The sequence below is a fragment of the Rattus norvegicus genome, chromosome 4 (assembly GCF_036323735.1).
Source record: "Rattus norvegicus strain BN/NHsdMcwi chromosome 4, GRCr8, whole genome shotgun sequence".
Lineage (NCBI taxonomy): Eukaryota > Metazoa > Chordata > Mammalia > Rodentia > Muridae > Rattus > Rattus norvegicus.
The window spans coordinates 160,815,315-160,836,234 of NC_086022.1; the positions used below are offsets into that span (position 1 = coordinate 160,815,315).

At 41.8% G+C, this 20,920-nt stretch overlaps 1 long non-coding RNA gene across 2 annotated transcripts in view; it reads right to left on the reverse strand.

The window, feature by feature from the left end:
- Nucleotides 1-20,920, reverse strand: part of LOC102546745 (uncharacterized) — a 47,956-nt gene that overhangs the window by 25,342 nt on the left and 1,694 nt on the right. Inside the window, exons 2-4 of one of the 2 annotated variants that reach the window (XR_005503895.2) lie at nucleotides 14,881-15,006; nucleotides 5,020-5,146; nucleotides 4,741-4,883 (exon numbers count right to left, since the gene is read on the reverse strand). This is a non-coding gene — a long non-coding RNA (uncharacterized LOC102546745). The remainder of the gene's footprint in view (nucleotides 1-4,740; nucleotides 4,884-5,019; nucleotides 5,147-14,880; nucleotides 15,007-20,920) is intronic. The other variant, XR_005503896.2, reaches the window with a different exon arrangement.

Consider the following 20,920-nt stretch of genomic DNA (forward strand, 5'->3'; position numbering starts at 1 on the left):
TACATATACTCAGCATAGTGCCTTGGCCAAATGGAAGGTAGTGGTAACCGCAACCGACCCTGCATGGCGGTCTTCAATGAATGCCGCTCAGATTGGCCTCCTTATTGCCTGAAACGCTCCATAGCATCCTCTTAGTGACCTGTGGAGCAATGTGTCCTTTTGTTTTAGGCGTGTAAAACTCCTTACTCCTTAACTAAACTCTATAGTTTACAGAGAAGTTCTGAGATCTGTAATAAGACAACTGGTGTATACAAGTGTGTGCATGCATGTCTCTCTGTGTGTGCATCTGTGTGCATGTACGTGCATGTGTATGTGTGTGTATGTGTGGGCATGTATGTGCATGTATGTGAGAGTGTGTGTGCAGTGTAGTATTGTCTTTCCTCTATAAATCAAAGTAGCCAGACTCAAGGAGAGAAATGACCTACCCAAAGACATAATAAAGCCAGTGAAGGCTGAATTTGGACCTAAACCTTCATCTTCTGGCTCCAGGTTCAAGCCCATGCCTGGTTTTCCTTTACTAGCTCTCTTAGAAAGAAGAGTTTGGAGCACATCAGTAAGCTGTGCCCTTTTGATGAATCTCACCATGGGAATCCTGTATGTCTCTGATCTTCCCAAGGGAATGTTGGCTACAACCGGGTCATCCCCAAGAGAAGCAGACCTCTTAACATCACTCAATAAATAGAAGAAATTTCTAGCAGAAATTTCTATGTTTCTGGTGAAATCACAAAGGGTCTCAGAAATGTCAGAATGGCATCGAGCAAAGAAATAACTACCACTGAACTCATATCTGAAGTTCTGGGAACCACTTAGAGGAGAAGGATCTATGCTGCCTTAAAAATGGCTGTTATCCCAGAACCTGCTTTAATTTCTAGGAGAATGTAAATATCACCTGCTTTGCATATATCAACAGGGTAATAAGATCAGTATTAAAGTAATCTTTGCAGGCTGGAATTAACTCGATCACATACCTAGCATGTATGGGTCCAAAGGTTCAATCCTCAGTACTACAGAAACCAAGCAAAGAGCAGGAATCCTCAAGTTTATTTTTGAGATACTGATTTACATTTGGCCAGAGTTAGCTCATGCTAAGACAGGCAGCTTGGCCTGACTCTGCTCTCTGGTGAACTCCAACTTAAGGAAAGCCTCAGTCCTTGGAAAAGATCCTTTCCATAGAAGTGGTATCCTGTCTGGTACCTTGAGTCCTCTGACTTGCCACCAAACAACAATAGAATTGCTTTGGGAGTTATATACAGGGCAGAATCTGGCCTCAGCTGGTACTCCCAGGAGCTAATTTTGCTGCTTTTTCATACTCAGGAATCTACGCTTCCACAAACTTCCAGTGTGTTCTCCTAACTCTTGGAAGCAGGTGTTTGGAAAGGCTGGGGTAGAGAGTGATGCCAAGAAGGAAGCAGGACCTGAAGGTTCGGTGCCTAGGAGAGCTCTGTCCAAGGGCACTCCCACACATTGCAACAGGTCGTTTTATCCCCTCCAGCCAAGAAGGGGCCATCTCCACTCATTCATTTGATCCCTAGTCATTCATCTTGCTACTTATTTTTATGACTGTCTGTGATGCTAGGATTGTTTTGTCAATGTAAATAGACCATTGAGCTAGGCAGACAAAATCCTTCCCCTTGTAGGACTTGCGTTCTATTGGGAATATCTTCTGTGTCATACTCAGGTCTAAATACTAAGTCAGAAAAGCTGGGAAATGGTTGTAGGCAGCAAATCTGGAGGGACAGAGTCATCTAAGCCCCTTGATATAAACATGGAGTTGCAGGAGTTAGAGTTTGTCCTTCTGGGTTTAGGCCTTGTTTGGTCCAGTATTCTCTCACTATGCTCTCATTTCTCCCTTTTGGAGTGGGAATGTGCCCTTTGTGCCATTAAACGTCAAGCATGCAATTTGCTTTTTTTTAAATTTTACAGGCAATCATAGCTAAAATATTGCCTTGAGTCTCAGAATAAATGCTAGTCTATTTGTCTTTAGACAAAGTCAAAAGGCTTTGGACTTCTGAGCGATTTTGAGACTGTTAAAGACTATGGGGATTTTTGAAATTGGACTAAGTTACTTTGTGTCATGAGAGAGCCACAAGCCTATGGAGGCCAGGGGGTGGAATGTGGTGGTTTTAATGAAAAAATGTCCCTCATAGGCTTGGATCTTTGAATACTTGGTTACTAGTTTTTCTCATTCAAACTACCTTAGAAATGCACATGCAATAAATTGTAATGTTGCTGAATGCTACAAGGTTGGGGGAATGCAGAACAACCTAACCAGGACTGAGCATTTCAAAAAGAGATGGTAATCCTAAGTTCGAGCAGTGAGGATAGGTCTTACTAGAAGGGGAATTTGATTGAAAACCTAAACCATGGGGAGGAGTAGAGTTTGCAGATATATAGGGATGACAACCCTGCAGGCAGAGGCAGCAACTGGAGGTATATTTCTAAGTTAGGAGCCTGTGTGTTCAGGCTGTGGTACAGTGTTTGGCATGGTAGAATGGAAGACTAGGTTGGTAAAAGAGAGCCGAAGCAGGTGGTCAGAGGTCTTAGGAGAATCAACCTTTTTAGGCCATTGAGAACCATTGTCATTGGCTGTGCTTTTCCCTTCCAGAAAATAAGAATTCCTTGAAAGAGGCCTGCAGTCTGATGGAAGTCTATTGCAGGCCACACTGCAGGCAGGCAGTTGGGGAGCAATGTCGATGCAGGATAATGCTTTTCCAGTACTCTAGAAAGGGACAACAGAGACCTTGAGTGGGGAGGGGATAATGTGAGAGGGGTCCATGTCAGAATCTGGGAATCTCCTGCCATACTAAATGGAGACTATGAGGGAGAAAGGGCAAAGTTTCCATTATGAGGATCTGGGAGGGTGGTCTTGCCATGCCTAAGACAGAAGACTGGAGGGGGCTCAGACTGCTAGCTCCATTTGGAACTTGAATATTGAGAGGCAATGTGCAGTAGAAAACGAGGTCATGGCCCCACTGCCACCCAGCTAAATGGCTGGGTAAGTCAGTCCCCTTATCATTGCCCTACTCTCGTCATCTGCAAGATGTAGTGCTGACTCCTGCATGGCAAGTTGTGGGGCCTCAGAATCATTTGGAGGTCTTACAATACGTGGAGCTTGACTGGACTAACTCAACAGAGGTTATGGCTACTATTCATGGCAGGGCTAGACTAATGCTGAAGAGCGATCAACATTTTCCAGTCTCCAGAAGGCAGAGGGTATGTGTGTCGGGCAAATACCTTCTTTGAAGTTTGAAAAGGTCAGCCCTATGCCAGCTGCCTGTTACAGACAAAAGACAGCGTGGGTTTTCTCCACCACTGCTTCTTTGTGTCTTACTTGCCTACCTCCAACAAAAGACCTGGGGCCAACCCCCTTCTGGGACCACTCCAGAAAGAAGTGCTGCCTTACCAGAAGACATAAATCTCTTGGATGCAAAGAGAAGCCAGCCCCTCCTGAAACTCACCCACGGGCTCGCCCAGATGATATGTATGGAAAGGATTGTAACATTGGAGTCAAAGACTTGGGTTTGATTCCTAGCGCTCATTAGCTTTGCGGCTTTTACCGAAGGTATACTATTGTTTTGAGCTTGTTTTTCTCTTTTGTGGAACTAAAGATGACAGAACACATGCTCCAGGCCTGTTACAGATGTGAGTCATGCCCTCACATCTAAATTCTAGCTCTCTATTTCCTAGCTGTGTGGTCTGGTATAAGTCACTTGAAACCTATGAGCCTCAATTTCCATATTTTAACATGGAATATATAATGTTGCACATTTCTCAGTGTGGTTGTGAGAGTAGAGTGAAATAAGCAAAAAATGTTTAAAACAATGCACTGCAAAAGATTCTTTTCAAATTTTGACAATTGTAATTACAGATCAATGCATTTTATATATGTGGCATTATGTTTTTATGATTGCGTTAGCCTTCGGAAAGTTCCTCAGTCCCTGTTTCTGTCATCACGGAGTCTGTGCCTCCTAAGGTAACTCATAGGAGCAACTAGAGTCACTCAAATCGGTAAGCATTTGATTTGGAACAGAAAATGCAGTGCATATGTAAAGTAATCTTAAGAAGATTTTACACCCAATTTTCCAATGGAATGAAAATGCACCCCCAAATTTTCTGCTTTTGAATATTGAGCTGTTGGATTTATTTTATTTTAGTGCAGGGGAGTGCCACTCTTTGTCTCTGGACCGTCTCCATGTATTGTGATTGCTGTGAAATGAGGGTGTGTATGTAAGCTGGTGGTTTATAAATGACATCTGTTCAGGCTGAGCATTGAAAACATGTGGACATGTGTCAAAATGTATCTCGAGAAACAAAAGAAGTATCTGAACAGCGTTGAGATTTGCAGCCCCAAGAACACTAACAACAAGCATTGTAAAATTGGACTCATGGGTTGCCAACTATGTGTCTTGAGGCCTGATTAATCCGTGCTACAGACAGATGTATATGACATACCTCCCGCAGGAGGCCACTGAATGCAGATGCCTCTTTGCTCATCCAACTTGTTCTTCAACTACTGAATTTACAGCTTATGTAATAGGGGCCTGGGCTGTCCTAGATAGACCCTTGGAAGGCTTAAGTAGAAGATATCTGTTTCTGTAGGTCAAGTTATGTGCACTTGGCTGGAACTTGGCTCTGCTGCCAAATACTCGCATCTACCAGCTATGTGACACGGAGCCAGTTGTTCACGTCGTCTGAACCTGTTGAACCTCGACTCTGCCACATATAGACTCATAATCTTACCGTTTATTCCTTAGGGTAATTGAGAAGGCGGTGAACACATTCAAACAGGCAGGCGACAATCATGGAATGTAGTACAATCTTGTTTGCTCTTTGTCCTAACACATTTGTGAAGAAGCTTTGTCTGGGGACAAATAGCCTATAACCTAGAACATAAGGCCATCAGAGAAACCAAGGTTTGTATTTACTTATTTTATTTTTTAAAAATAAAACTACCTCTTTAACGTTTTGGTCTGTTTGTCTAAAGGACCACCAGGGAAAGGAGAGAAAGTAGTTACCCACCTTTTAGCCACACGTCTACCTTCTATGATGTATCCTATGGGACAGTGGGTCCTGACTCAATCTATGCCACTCATTCACGGAGCCCCAGGTAGACCAGTGCTCTCTGTTGGAGTTGCCAATTTCCCTTCTGTGAAATAAGAAAATATTTAGAAAAATCTACAAGGTCCTTGCAAGCTGCAGCATCTCATTGCTGAACTGTGTACTCCTGTATCATTACCTCATTGACAGAATATTTAGTCAATCTAATCAAAATAATCAGCTGCAACTGTGACTCATTAAAATGACTAAATCCTTGGCCTCCACAGGTCTACATGCCTTAAACACTTCGGCAGATTTTTAAAAGCAGAGCAACCTGAGGAGTCTCCCCTCAGTCACTCCCAATGGCCTGGTTCTTCTGCTTGTCCTGTAGATTACCTCCATCATCCTTCAAGCAAGAAGCATTTTGCCTAATGAAGAGAGAAGGAGGAATCTAGGAAATCCAGCATCTGATCATTTGATGGAAAAAGAGAAGTGGAGTCTTGGGCTTTCTAGTAAGTCCTGGGTCCTCCAGGCAGGCAAGAGAAAGCTGTGTGTAGGAGTTGGAATGCAGGTGGAAAGAAGGGCCTGAGAATTCCTTCAGCTTCATACTCTTCTCTTTCTGAGCCTAAGCTATATGGATGAGAGGGTTTATGTCTGGAACTCAGTCCTCTGTTTTCTACTTCATGTTTCCCATGGAAAGCTTTGGGTATTTTTTTGTTTGTTTTTCTGAAATAAGAAACTGACTAAAAAAGACATTCATTATGCATTTTGTTGCCATTAACAAGTGCCTTCTTTTCATCATGCAACAGGGGATTCTATGCATGTATGTGCCTACACTAATTTAATTCAGGAAGTATTTGTCTCAGTCTCCATAAAAGTCTGGTTCAATTATGAGATTTGATGCTCCAAAGATGTATACACTCTTTGCTTGTTGGGGAAGTCCAAGTCCAAACATGCACATACTTGTAAGTCTGTGCTCACGTCCACACGTCCCCATGCACCTGCACAAAGATACTTATTCAAGATTCATGAATGTTCACAAGATTCCATTGGAAGTTCATGTGTGTGGATTCCATAACATATCAAAGGCAATGCGAGCTGCTCAATTTCCCAATGGCGGGGTTCTGAACTTTATGACCATAGAAATCTTGGTGTCATATCTAGGGCTGGAAGTTATACAGTGTGGTTCTTTGGCAATAGAGTGCATGAGGGCTTCTGGGTTCCTTGATAATAATATACAGCAGCTTTCTAATGACAAGACAAGACCAGTTATGTTGGTTTTGTAGACAGCACAAGGAGCAGCTTGCAGAAGAACATAGCTTTGGCATGCAAAAGTCAGAGGAGCCTTAGTGTGATGTCAGTAAATAGCAGAGGATTGCCAGGAGGAGCAAGTTTACAGTGAATGTTCTCTGAACTATGACTTTCATTAACTAGTTTAAAGACAAAATGTTCTCTCCAGCAGGAATGTGATACCAGGTTTCTACCATTTTGCAAATGGAATTCTGAACTGCAATATAATATATATATACATATATATGTATATACATATATATGTGTGTGTGTGTGTGTGTGTGTGTGTGTGTGTGTGTGTGTGTATTGAACTGTGAGATAGTAAGAGCGAAAATAATGACTTTCCCTTAATAAGAGTGTAGGATTCATTCACTTTTGGGGTCGTTTTTACACGTGCTCCACTGTGTGGAGGTGAGAAGAGGCCATATAAATAACCCATCTGAAGTGGGAAAAGGCTACCTAGAAAACAGAGTTCAAGTCCCCTGGTGCCCTTCATCAATCCACTCAAAATTGTCTGGACATAAACATTGTATCAGGCAGTGGCTGGACTTGCAGGAGATGGTCTAAAGATAAGTAAGAGAGGATTCTATACTGTTCTAATCAGAGGACCTTCCCTGTAGATCAGCTTCAGAATATCCATGACTGACAGACTGGCACCAGAACCAAAAGATTGCTTGCCTGTCATCTGCAGTTGATTAGCCATGCCTGCCTAAGGTAAGACCAGTGTCAGGCAAAGGGTGCAATAAATCCATGCCGTGCTTTGCTGGGTTCTTAGGAGGCAGAAGTGATTTCCTAGATCACTAGCCACCTGTGAAATATCAAAAGACAAACTGTAAATTTCATGAGTTTCTAGGAATCTTATGGTAACCTTGTAATTAAGAAAAGAATAATATTTTCCATTTTGTCCCATCATGGCTAAGATTGGGTCTCTCTTTACCTAGCACATAAACCAAAGCAATCTTTCCATGGTGATGGGAAAAACAGTGGACCTTCCACGATTCCCATCACGATTAACCTCCTGGAGATTTTGCCTTCCAGCAAGAGTGTGGGATGAGGCCTTGGCTGACTTGTTTACTTTTCTTCCAGGCTTCAGCTTGGAGCATGAAGAGAAAGTAGCAAGAGAAGGCTTAAGGCTTCTTTTTTCCTTAAGAATACATAATTAGAACATTCCAGCCTTCCCTAAGATGTGGTTTTGACGTATGAGTTCCTCAGACAGTGAGCTAATGAGGAGAGAGAAATTTCTGCCTTTTCAGGGGGCTGATCCAAGAACACATCAGCAGAGTTAGATTGAAGACCTCAGGCCCTTTCCTGGCTACATGGGTCAGGTCATTGCAGTGTGATGACTTACTGTTAAGTTTGTATGTGCCAGATGGCCTGGTGTTCCAACAGAGCCTCGGCAATAGTAAAATTGCCTTGTTGAGTAGTGGAGTATGTTACAGCACACAAAGAACTTTCATGTATTATCTCATTTGAGCCATGGAAACCCCAGACATAAAACAATGCTAGTCTCATTTCATGGATGAAAAAGTCCAGAAAAGCTTCAATGATTTTCCAATGGCTATATACTCACTTGGTGACTAACCATGACTTAGCCTTAAGTCATCTACCTTAAAAGGTCCCTTTCACTTGATGTGCACTCCTGGCCAAAGAGGACTTTTTTTTAATTGTTAGGGCTCTAGAATTATATGGATGGGGCATAGAGCTGGTAGAGATACTGATCATTGAGGAAGAGGAAGCAAAAATGAAGTTCTGACCCTAAATTCTGAAAAGTACTTTGAATATTTTGTGATGTACTGAGGTTACTGCATCTTGGATGGCTGTGTTGTGGCTGGCCTCAGTATGGGAGGAGAGATAAGGTGGGGTTCATAGTCTCATGCAATGTGGAAAGGTCAGAATTCTTTCTTGGAATATTATTTATTAACTGCATCATGCTGTCATTTCTAAATTGCTCTCATAGAGGTAGGTCACTGTGGCCCTTTACCATTCAGCAGTGTGATGTGTGCTTTCCATATAAAAGGAAGGTTTAAAGATAGTAATAAATATAACCTTTGCTATAAAGAACCTTACATCCTGATACACACATACAACACACACACACACACACACACACACACACACACCTTATTTGAAGTCAGTGTTAACTCATAACATTACAAGTGGGAAAAATTGATGCTGTACATCTAACCTATGAAAAATATTACACATAATTCTTTAATTTCACTCAAGGAAACACCAAAATATAAATTTAGGCTAATTAAATTGTTTCTTTGTTCTAGGATATGAAGTATTTGACACAAAAATAACAAATTAGATGTTAGAAATAATTTTCTTTAAGAAATGAATGCTTACAAATGACCTATGAGAGACATTCCTTAATACAGAGTAGTGTAGGAAAACTATGTTACATTTAATCACTTGAAGAAGTTAAAATGAGATTGTGGTGTAAGAGTTCAATGTTAATCATTAGACATAAATGAGCAGAGGCAAGGTTCCTTAGCTACATTGATAATGGAGGATGAGGTAGGAAGGGAGCCATGAAGAGAGCTCTGTTCCTTTTAGATGTTCAGTGGTGGCATCCTTAGACGCTGCCCATCGCTAGACCCTTTGAGATACTTTACTCCGTAACTCTACTTGTTTTGTAGCCACTTTACCAAGCAGTCTTTTAGTCAGTGATTACTGTCTAAATGTCTTTTCTACAAAAGAAACCTGACAGGTCCAGAGATGCAAATGAACATCTGGTCTACCTTGAGGAAATATCTGTTGTTGTGGATAAATAGACGTTGCATGTTGTCCTTTATTCTCTATGAGTTTGGGGTGAGTCATTATTACCTAGTAGATCCTAGGGCATTGCTGAGACTGACCTTTGGTGCTTTTACAATTTAATTAGAGACATTAAAACATACATCCGAACCCTCTCAGAAAATTCTGCCTTGCTGCCTTCTAATGCTTGTTTAGGGTGATATTCCAAGCCTGTTCAAAGTATAGTGGGTTAAATCATGGTCATTGTGCTAACCACAATTCTACAGAGCAGAAATTCTGACAAGACTCAGTGAGTACACAGTTATTGGTGTTAATTGTATGTGATGTTCATGCCTAGAACCAGGTGCCTGCCAGGAGGCTGGGGGTGAGTCAGTGATCCTCCATTTGGTCTCTTTTTTCTGCACAGTGGTCCATGTGTCTTCAACAAGTCTCCAAGAGCACAAAAATAAAAGTGTCTATATCTCCTAAGGCTTAGTAGTAACAGAATCCTTAGTCTTGGTAGTAACAGAATCACTTCTGCTACATACCCTTGGTTAAAGCAAGTAAACTCCAACTTGGATTTAGTGAGAGGTAAAATACACTAAATTCTCATGGGGAAAAAGTATAGTAGATGGGCTGGGAAGATGGCTCAGTTGGTAAAGTCTTTGCAATATGAGCGTGAGGACATTCAGGCTTTTCGCCTCATACATCTATAGATATAATTTACTTTAGAACATGGTGGAAATCACAAATGGGCCCCATTTTGAAAGTCCATGTTTGAAAAAACCCTGCCTAATGGGAAAAGAGAGCATGTAGGAAGGTGTCTAGACATTCCAGCAGATCCATGTGTTCTGGTAAAAGGTATTATATATGTTCTACTCCTGATGAGACATACTCAATACAAAGTAGGTCACACATACACTAAACCATCCCTACTGAGCTTTGCCCAAGTGAAGATTCATAGTCATGAACAAATGGTGATTTTAAGGCATTGTGCTTTGGGGCAGTTGATTATATTAAAACAAACAATATTAAAATGCACACAGATGTCTTTTCCTTAATATTTTGAAAAAGCATGTTTAAATTTGTAACTTCAAGGCAAGGCCTTGGCCAATCCATTATTAAATGAAATAGTGCCATAAAAATCAGATGGGGGCAATGATGCAACTTACTACAATGATAGGAGCTGAGCAGAACAACAAAGACAGAGATGTACATTGACAATAGCCTCAGATAGGCACATGTCAACATACTAGCAATTTGGGATTGCTTCTCTACCTTCCATCAGATCAAATCACAGAGATATGATTCTTGAGGGTTCACTCCTAATCTTCCATCATTTTCTTCCAGTCCAGCAAATGGCCCCTGCCCTGGTTACAATTATTGTTGTCCTGTGTGTTTCTCTTTGCACTAAATTGTTAGGGCCTCCATATTACTGTGAAAAAAAGACCATCAGCTGTCTTCCGGAATTGCTACCATCATAACTCTGTGATTACAGGTGACTTTTAAGCGTGTATCTCACTCAAAATTAAAAGGCATCTGTGCATGTTAATATTGTTTGTTTTACTGTAATCAACTGTCCCAAAGCACAATGCCTTAAAATCACCATTTGTTCATGACTATGAATCTTTTAACCTCTGTAGCTGCTTGTAAGGAACCAACTTTGAGGTAGTAGGATCAAGTCACTGATAGCCAAAAATGATTCTTGTTATATATGGTGGTATTTGTTCTGTGGCAGTAGAAGAGGGTAAAAGGGGTGATATGAAGGAGTCCAAACTTGTCCTAAGATTAAGAGATGTAGCTATGTTGAATGGCCAGCCGATTTTATATTAGAACAGAATCTAATATGAGCTCCTGTGTATGAGACTTAAAATCTATATTATAAATAGTGTTTCAAATACCCAACCTGGACATAGACTAAGGTTCAGGTCAGAAGCAAAGCAACAATTCTGTGAATATTTCCAGAACTGTGCAGAAGGATGACTTGTTCCAGGGTCTTACAGAAAACAGGGGGACTAGAAATAAATGGTGGAGAAATAGCAACAAGACTGTAACAAGTACTGGAGTAGAGCTACTGTTCCCCAAGAAGCTATAAACCTGAGCCCGTATCCCAGTATTTCCTAGACAGCTTCACATCTGCTTTCATGCCATATGTGCTTGCATGATTTAATACATTCATATAAAATCTAGGAATCACAAACGACAGAAAACTTTTCCAGAGAGGCTCAATTTGCCTAATATCACTATTTTCAACTGCACCCATTTTCCTGCAAACAACATAACATTGTTCTCTTTATGGAAAAGCAAAAAAAAAAAAAAAACCAAAAAAAACAAACAAACAAACAAAAAACAGAAAAACAATTCATTGTAACTGTGTCGACATTTTCTTTATCTGTTGTTCTGTTGTGTGGTCCCTAGGTTGGTTCCATAACTTAGCTATTGTGAAGGTGCTGCAATAAACTCTGATGAGTAAACAGCTCTATGACAGTTTGAGTTGAACTCCTTTGGGATGGTATAGCTGGGTCACATGGAAAATCTGCAGTGTCGCAGGATTTTTGTCTGCCATCTTCCCAGCCCAAGTCATAGTCTTCCTTGCTTTAACCAGGGGTATAAAGCACACAGCAATGGTACGTGTTTTCTTAATGACTGTCATTCTGGTCTGCATTCTAAGCCTACCCTCAGCTGTTCATCCAGAATTTTCCTTCAACTACTGTTTTCTTTATTTTTCCATGTTTTTAGCCTCTTTTATTCCCTTGGCTCTGCTCTCTGACACAGGCAAACCTATGTCTCTGTATTCTTCATAGTAGTGGGTTTTTTTTTTAAATCTAAATCCTTTTTCGACTACAACTTTTCATCCTTTTCAGGGAAAGAAAAACCAACCCTCATGTTACTGGAATAGATCACTCCATTCTATTGCTCATAGCCCGATCATCTTCTGATCCCTCCTGTGACTGGAAATCCCTTCTTTATTTAGTATTGTGACAGCAGACTCCTTACTTGGTTTCAGGGATTCATGCCTTTTAGTTTACCTTGCACAGCTCCAGTGATCCTCATTCACCTATGCAGAGCAGTCACCTCTGCTGTCTCCTTAAATATCCAGTTCTCAGGAATCAGGCTATGATCTTATCATACCCTTCCTGTAGTTGTTCCAGGATGACTCTAATGCTCACTGAGTCAAGTGTTCCATGAATGTTGAGAAGCACCATGTCCCTATCCCCAGTCCTGAGAAATATGAAACCATCCCATACTCTTTTTCTCTTCTTTTCCTACACTGAACATGCTGCCAGCTTCATCTGACTTCATCCATTTAATGGTGTCCCAGCCAACTCCTTTCTCTGCGCCCCTTGTTCAGATCTTTGTTCATCCTTTCTCTGCTCACATTTGAAATTCATCCTTCCACATTAGTCTTTAAATCCGCTCTCCAGATGAACGGAGACCATTTCCTGTTGGTGTAAACATGCAGATCTTCTGCATAACCTTTCCGTGGCTGGCTCTAGAGCTCACCCATTAGCTACAGAAATCACTCTACTCCCTTTGCCCAGGAGAGAAAGTGTGCTTAATCTCACCTTCTGTCACCTATGTCCTGACACCGTGTGTCCCATATTGTCAATCTGCTGACCATCTCTTGTGCTTGCCTTGTTTTTCCTTGCCTATGCCTTTGCTGATTAACATAATGCTGTTTTCTCCCTTTCTACTGCCCAAGTCATTCTTCTGATCGCTGAGTTGGATTTATTGTCACATCTCTGCTCCCACAACCTCTCACATTTGATCTGTCTCTTTCTCTCATTCACTCCTGTTGCTCAGAAATAGCTATACCTGCTTTGCAGGTAACTTCATCGGTCTGACAGCATGACCAGTTCCTTCCTAAGGGGGATGAGTTGATCAAATGGTCTAATAACAAGAAAGGAATGTAGGCACAGAAGTCTCTTAATCATTGTTTAAATGAAATCGAAATGCTCAATGACCTCAGGAAATCACTGTCCCCTACTCTGGTCTCAGTTTTCACTTATAATTAAGCAAGGTTGTACATGTTTGTTAATAAAAAGGTATTTCCCTCTATAACAGCCATTCATTTTGTGCATTTCTGGCAGAGCAGACTTGTCCTATTAGCTCCTTTTTTAAATTTTGCTGTTGAGCTACTTCAAAGGTTGAAACAGAAGGATCTCAGTTCAGATCTTGCCTGGCCTATAAAATGAGTTCCAGGCCAAACTTGGCAACTTAGTGAGAACACAAATGAAAACAGAAGGCAAAAGAAAGGGTGAAGATAGAGCTCAGTCAGAGTAATTACCTAGCAACCAAGAGGCCCTGTGCTCAATCCCCAATACCACACACGAAAAACAGAAAACTACTTTATACTATCGCATCCTATTAGTACAGACACCATTGAAAACCTTTTGAATGTCCTAACACTTTTGATAACACATGTACACTATAAGTGGCAAATCCCCTTTACACATAGAGAAATAGAAGTACATATGTGATATGAGCAGGACGAAAGCACACAAACCCACACGCAGTATCTGATATGAGGATGTGTGCTCCCAGCCACCCATAAGCACTGAAGGTAAGACGAGCCTCCTAGAGAAAGGAGAGCTGAATATTGGCCTAATATCAGAGGGAAGAGGAGTGGAATTCATTCCCTGATGCCCACAGAAAGCCTGCCTTAGCTCAGTACCTGGAGAAGCAGTCACTCTGCGGCATGTCAGCCATTCAGGGTTCTAGGGTTGTGGTTAGGGACAGGGGAAATGGGGAGTTTGTAAGACTCCTCATTTGTGAGAGGCCTTGAGCTTAATGAATTCTTCCTGCATTTGTCATCATACCACTAATTAGGCTACATTTTGTGGGCTTTAAAGTGGCTCTGGCCAGAATTTCCTAGATATTTTATTGTAATTTAGCATTAGTCAGGCTTGAGTTAATGGACACAAGCGGCTTTATTCACCCTGGTCTGGGCCTCCCAATTGCTATTATATCTTTTGATATTCATCCTCCTGACAGTAATCAGTGAGTATTGATTTAGACATGGTACATCTCCATAGGAATTCCATTTTAATTCAACATTAGCATGCCATTAAAACCTAAAGGAAAGGGCAGGCGAAAGTCACCTTAAAGCATTACTGGCTGGAAAATTCAGCTGTTTCAAGTCATCCTGCTCCACTTGGGGTAAGACGAAGACCAGGACACATGGAGTCACCTCTGTTTTGACTCACTGCAGGCCTGTGGCTGCTTTATGGTGTAGCCTCTTGGTTAGTTTGAGGAGTGTTGCCAAGTAAGGATGGTGGCTTAGAGTGGGGGATGCTCCTTTCTAACATTGCCCACTGAGAATCCTTTCGAAGCCTGCATCCACCTGCAGCACCCTCAGAGAGAGATGGAAACAGAGACAATATTCCTAGCACTGACCTTTGGCACAGTAGGAAGAACAATGGAGTCTAACTAGGACGCTGTCTCATACTGAGAAGGCTTTGTGTCCAGAGAGAAGGAGTCTCTCACAGAGGCCTCTATCCTTTTGACATCACGAATGGTGTCTTTATCTCTACAAGTGTTTAGCCACATTTATGATGATTCTAAACTACACATGGCCTGTAGACTGCAGGTTGAACACCCTTGCATCTGGGAAAGGAGTCCGAATAAGTCACGTGAACTACCCCCTTACTCTTTCTCCGTGATACCAATAGGCAGGTTGCTCTTCCTGCTGCTCTTGATTTATTCTCTACTTCCTGCTTTGAGTAACTCCATATACTGTGCTCATCTTCACGCTGTCAATCCCAAGCCCTCATCTCACTCTCTCTCAAGGCCCATGTTTATACTTGTACCAACCATGTCTCATGCATTTCTCACTTGAAGGTCCCGGAATTCATTGTGTACAAAACTGACTTGGTTATTTTCTTGAGAAGTACATTCTTGTAAATCTTGGTTTAACTCCTTGTCAATTCCTCCATTGCCCTAGGAAAGACCCAGGAGAATTTCTTAGACTCCTCCCTTTTTGTGCTATGTATTGAATCATCTCCCTTCAAATTGGCCCCACCCTCAAGTACCCCTCCTTGTGAAGTTCTGGGTGCAACAGGGACAAGCACTGCCAGGATCCCTTTGATTCATTGGGTGTTTGATTGTGACCTGATTTTTGGTTGTTTCTCATTCAGAAATCTTTTATTGTTGTCAAATTTTTCATGCATGCCCTACTTAGGGCCACAACCCATAGTTTAAGAAACATAGATGTAGGAGCTATAAAGATGACTCAGCAGTTAAAAGCACTTCTTGGTCTTCTAGAGAACTGAAGTTTCATTTCCCATATTTGCATAGAGTGACTTACAGGTACCCATAACTTTATCTCCAGAAGATCTCACACCCTCTTCTAGCCTCCAGGTAGCACACATGTAGTGTACATATGTAGAGAGAGAGAGAGAGACAGACAGACAGACAAATAGACACAAATTGAGAAAATAAAGCTTTTGGTTTTCATTCCTTGTTCTCTTGTTTCCAGGTGCCACATATGTAGCAGGCATTCAACACTAATTATATGTATTACATATAAGTATATATAGATATATATGATGGATAGATAGATAAATAGATGATAGATAGATAGATAGATAGATAGATAGATAGATAGATAGATAGATAGATATGGAAGAAAGTATCAGTTGGAGAGGAAATTCAATGATAGTAAAGTAGGAAAGTAGCTTGAATTGGATGTCAAGCATGGAGAGGCTATAAACAGTTCATCCCTAGGTTTGCCATTTGCCTCTAGAGACCTTGACTATAAACCTGATGGAAACGGACAGGCAGAGCATTTGCCACACATTCAGCAATACACAAATATCCAGAGTCCCCATGACTTCAGAACCACAGACCCATTTAAAAGTCTTATTGAGGAGAAGAGTGCTAGAAGGCTAGGTACTGAGTAAACAACTGGCTGTGTAGATGGACCTCTTAAGTAGCCATGACAGGATTAGCCTCCTTCTTCACTGCAGTATAAGGCACATGGGGACAAGTAGAGAATCTTTGCTTTCATCAGGAAATCATCACAGAGCTGGGATGTAGCCATCACTCATACTCGTTACCCCAGTGAGGTTCTTTCTGTTTTCGTTCTACCTTCCCAAATACCTGGGACAAAAGAACAAATACTATTGATCTGATGCCTTATATGCACTATCTTGAATTAACAGCAGTGTGTCCCTGGAAGAACACTGGCCTAGGCATCACAGAGTTCCGGAAATGAAGTCTGGCTCAGCCAAACACATACTCCATGACTAGGTGAGGTCCACTCCATCTCTCCTGCCTAAGAGGTCTGGAAGTCTTTCGGGCTAATGGTTCTTGGTGAAAGAAGTTAATGACTAAGCCTTGTCCTGAAGCCCAGAGAGTTAAATGTATGTGTGATACTAAACAGCAGGAAAGCCAAAGAGTTAACGTGTAGCAATGTATTCAAATGCCTGGTTCAATAAATCTCAATTGAACATAATGAACTGATTAATATTAATTGCCTTATCTTTCCTTTCCAGGCATGGGGGTGAAGGTGAGGCAGAAAGGGAAAGAGGAAAGGAAGCAGGAGGGACTGAATTACTGAGTAGTGTGATTCAATTATCTCCAAAAGATCCCGAACAAGCACGAAATTACTGCTAATTGCAAGTACCACCACTGATAATGATCACAATCAATCACCTTGTTTGGCACCATTCTAAACAAGACTGTAACCATTCTCACAGCTTGGCAGCAGGAATGGTCGACATTAGGAGGCCTTGCCTAGGATTCCATATTCTGAATGGTGGAGTAGCAGAATCCAAGGACTCCTGAAGATTGTTCAATCCCTCTCTCACATCCAACCCACCACTTCAGTCTTCCTACAACCTATCTCTATAGTCTACCCATAATCCACCACTGCAGTATATCTACAACCAACCCTTCATTTTTACCCACAACCTAATACTCCAGTCTCCCATAGCTCACCACTGCAGTTTTCCCACAAACCTCCTCTGAGCCTATCCATAACATACCTCTTAAGTCTACCCTCAACCCACCACTGGTTTTTTCACAGTCTTCCCCCGAGCCTATCACAACCCATTTATTCAGTTTCCCTCAATCTACCTTTTCATTTTATCCACAGCCCAACACTGCAGTCTTCCTGCAATCAATATTTTTTTGGTCTAAATACAACTCATCTTCATAGTCTACCCACAACACACCTCCATAATTTTCCCACAACCTACCTCGACAGCCTACCCAACACAAGAACAACCTTACTTATGGTTACCTAAACATTTTTTAGCTTAGGCATTCGGAGTGATTATACTTAAAATTTTATTTTTGGTGACCAATCTTATGATGGAGTTTATACAAGAACTGGGGCCTACAAGCTTGAAGAGCAGACACAGATACTAGAAAGCACAACTCTGTTTCCGTCTCTGTGGATCAAACCAGTAGGAAATGAGACCTTGGTGTTCCTGTCTATGAGACAAAAATATTGTCTTTTTCCCTATTGGTCTGTTACAGTGGAACTTACATGGGAATTCACAGTCTGTCTTTGAATACATTGCTGTCTATTTGTAAGACAAAGGTTATTCTGGTCTTTCTTCTGTTATTTCTAGGAAAATCTCTGATAACCATTGGTTTCAGGACTCATTCAACTTAAAACAATCCTATGCAAGCTTTGAAATGTATACATCTGAGAAGTGTTGCCATAGTCACCACAGTCAAACAAAGGTCATCCCTCACCACTCACATGTACGGCATCCCCTCCTTTCCTCCTCCAGGAAAGCTTTGATACCCAACTAATTTCTTCCTACTAATGTTACATCAAAAACTCACATATCATTGTAAAACTTAGAAGTGTCTACCACATATAAAAGAAATAACTACACAAAAACAAAGAGATATATACTTGTGCCAAGTGTCAGGACTGTTTCTCTTGTTTTTTCTTTGTCTTGGGTTTTAATTTGACATTCTGACTGTCAGTGCAGGCCTCCATGGTGTGTTTGCAGGAGGGTTGGGATTACAAATAGTTGAGTTGTATAGTCAGCCTTTATATGGGCTCTAGTTTCTAACTCAGATCATCACGATTACACAGCAAGCTCTTTTACTCACTAAGCTATCTCTGATCCTGACCAAAAAGGAAGGAAGGAATAAAAAATAAATAAATATTAAATAAATAAATCACTTTATATCCATTTCAAAGGTGCTAATATAAGCACAAATGACCATTTTTAAAGATAAAACCTAGTTAGAAACAGTAGCCTTTTGTGGAACTCTCAGTATCCCTAACATCTATCTTGAGCTCTGGAGATAATCCCAGAATCTGTGGATAGGATTTCTAAGCATCAAGTCCAGTCCTCCCAAAGCCCTCACTCTGCCAACCTCAACTCAAGCCTGTGGTCATAGCCATTGCACACAGTTGTCATTCTTAAGCCACTAGGAAAATTGTGGTGATGGAAAATATCTGGGGCTTTACTGCAGACCCGATCACAGCTTCTCATGCAACGAGGGGCTATGATGTCTGTCTTCATCCCACCCCAGTTCCACTCAGATTGTAAACCTATGCCCCTGACACATTCCAACACATTGCTTTCAGATCCACTGTCTTTACCTCAGTGAAGGTTCCCAGACTTCAGCGACCAGGAATTACCCATTGAGTCTGTATGACACGAGCTGAAATCCCATCCAGAGAAAGCATGGGACAGAGAAATCTGGACTTTCCCAGAGGCTCAGATACATATGTGGGACCCACAGTGTGGCTCCAGCCTGGAGAACTGGGAGCCCATGCTCTTTTGTCAGGGTTTGGAGCCTTTTGTTTGTAGAATGGGAGAGCACCATCCTTTCCCTGTAGTTCTGTTTATCCTGGGGATAACATGCCTGAGATGTACTGACTTTTAGATCCCATTCCCAAAAGAGTACCTGAGTATCTGTGGGCAGTTAATAGACACTTGAGAGGGAGAAACATTTTCTTCAGTGGTATAATGATTACTAGGGAACCCATGTTCCAGCAAATAACCCTTTTCCCAGGATTCTGTGCAGAATGCCAAGGAAGCACACAGGTCAGAGAAGAGAAGCAACACATGAAGTCAAGAGGAAAGTAGTTGGGAAGAGGAACAGAGGTCAGTGGGGGAAGGTGAGAAAGCATAAGGATGATGTATGCATGACAATTTCACAATGAAACCTATTATTATAGATAACAAATAAATGCTAATAAAAAGAATCAAAGCAATATGCTGGGATGCTAAGCCTCAGGAACTTGAGTGTGACTGTGTTGATCAGCTCAGTATTTGTGAGAGGTCATCAAGTTCAAATGAGGTCATTAGAATAGGGATTACTCAGTAGAACCAATGTCCTATAAAAGGAGGTGGGAAATTAGGCTCAGGTAAACATGAACAGAGAGAGAACATGCTCACCTATTGCTACTCGGGAGTGTCAGGAGCCAGCAAGAGTGCCAGGAACCAGGAGAAGGGCATAGAGCATGTGGTCCAGCATTCCAAGCATCCAGTGAATGAATCTCCGTGGCTTAAGCCACCTGGCTTGTGTCCTTGTGTTGTGTCAGACCCAGGGAGTTAATACAGTGCCTACTCTCCCTGAGCAATTGGACCTGGAAAATCAATCTTCCTACCTGCCATGCTGAGTCGGGCTGTGGAGCCTTGTCTGGAGCCAAATGCAGTCAGCAGACTATGTCAAATGAAAAGGGACCAGGCACTAGTCCCTGACTCAATCCACAAAGCATGGAGATCTGTTATCAGAAGATGCCTGAGAACAGTTTCCTCCCAGTTCTGTTTGTTTGTTTGTTTGTTTGTTTTAGTTCCTCTGAAAAGAGATATCTACTGTGATGCTCTGAGGCATGTTTACCACATAACACCAGCATCAGATCTGAGACATAGCTTGCATCCCAGCAAGAGCTGGGGAAGACATGACCAGTCAACATCACTGAGCTCCATTTTAGGCTACACCCTCACCTTGCCTAAGGAAGGTTTCAGTTTTATGTGGAAGTTCCAGAAATTGAGGCACAGAGAAGGGAAATATTGTATATGGTTACCCACCCCCAGTGAGGCAAATGTCAGGTAGGGTGCATATAGCATGTAAAACAGAGATCCATTTCTGAAAGGTTTGAACTAGGTCCCGGCAAGAAAAGAAGGTTTCTAGTGCCTACAGAAGATGGGGTGGGGGTGTCTTTCAGGGGAGGTTGGGGTTCCTTCAAGGATAGCTGACATTTGTCTTGGAAAGAGGGTAACAGGAAGCTGAGATCAAACTCTACACCCCATCCTTGTTTCTTCCTGATTTCCAAAGCTGGTCACCACAGGGATGAGCCACCATCTTGTGGCAGGCTGAGTGGCATCCTAAGATGTCATTGCTAGCACCAGGATGACCATCACATGACTTTCTATTACAGTGATATATTGTTTTACAATCGATTAAATGGAACTTTAAACCAGACAGGAACGAACAAACGAACAAAAACAGACTATAGAAAAGTTCACTGATTTTTTTTTTGAGGACCACAGCCGGTGCCTGAAATCCAGGAGGGTTGACCTGCTTTGCTTTCCCTCACCAATAGGGGACAAACTGCCCCCCTCCCTCTCCTGCTAAGCTTGAGGTTGCTCTAAACTGTCCTGCAGGGTCCTCTGTCCTGAGCCCCACCCTCTTTGCCATGTTAATTATCTCCAGGCTCCCTCTCCAGAGGAATTTAGAACATGCAAGGTTATTTGTGGAGCCTTTTGTTTCTGGGAGATGGGGGCTTACACAGCCCAGAAAGAGCAACACTTGCCTACACAGACAGTACTGCCTGGGCTATTAATATCCAAGCACAATGGCTTTAGAACGAGGTGCAATGTGGCTTACCCTGGCCATGAGGCTTCTCAGCCCCAGAGACAGGGTTATTTTA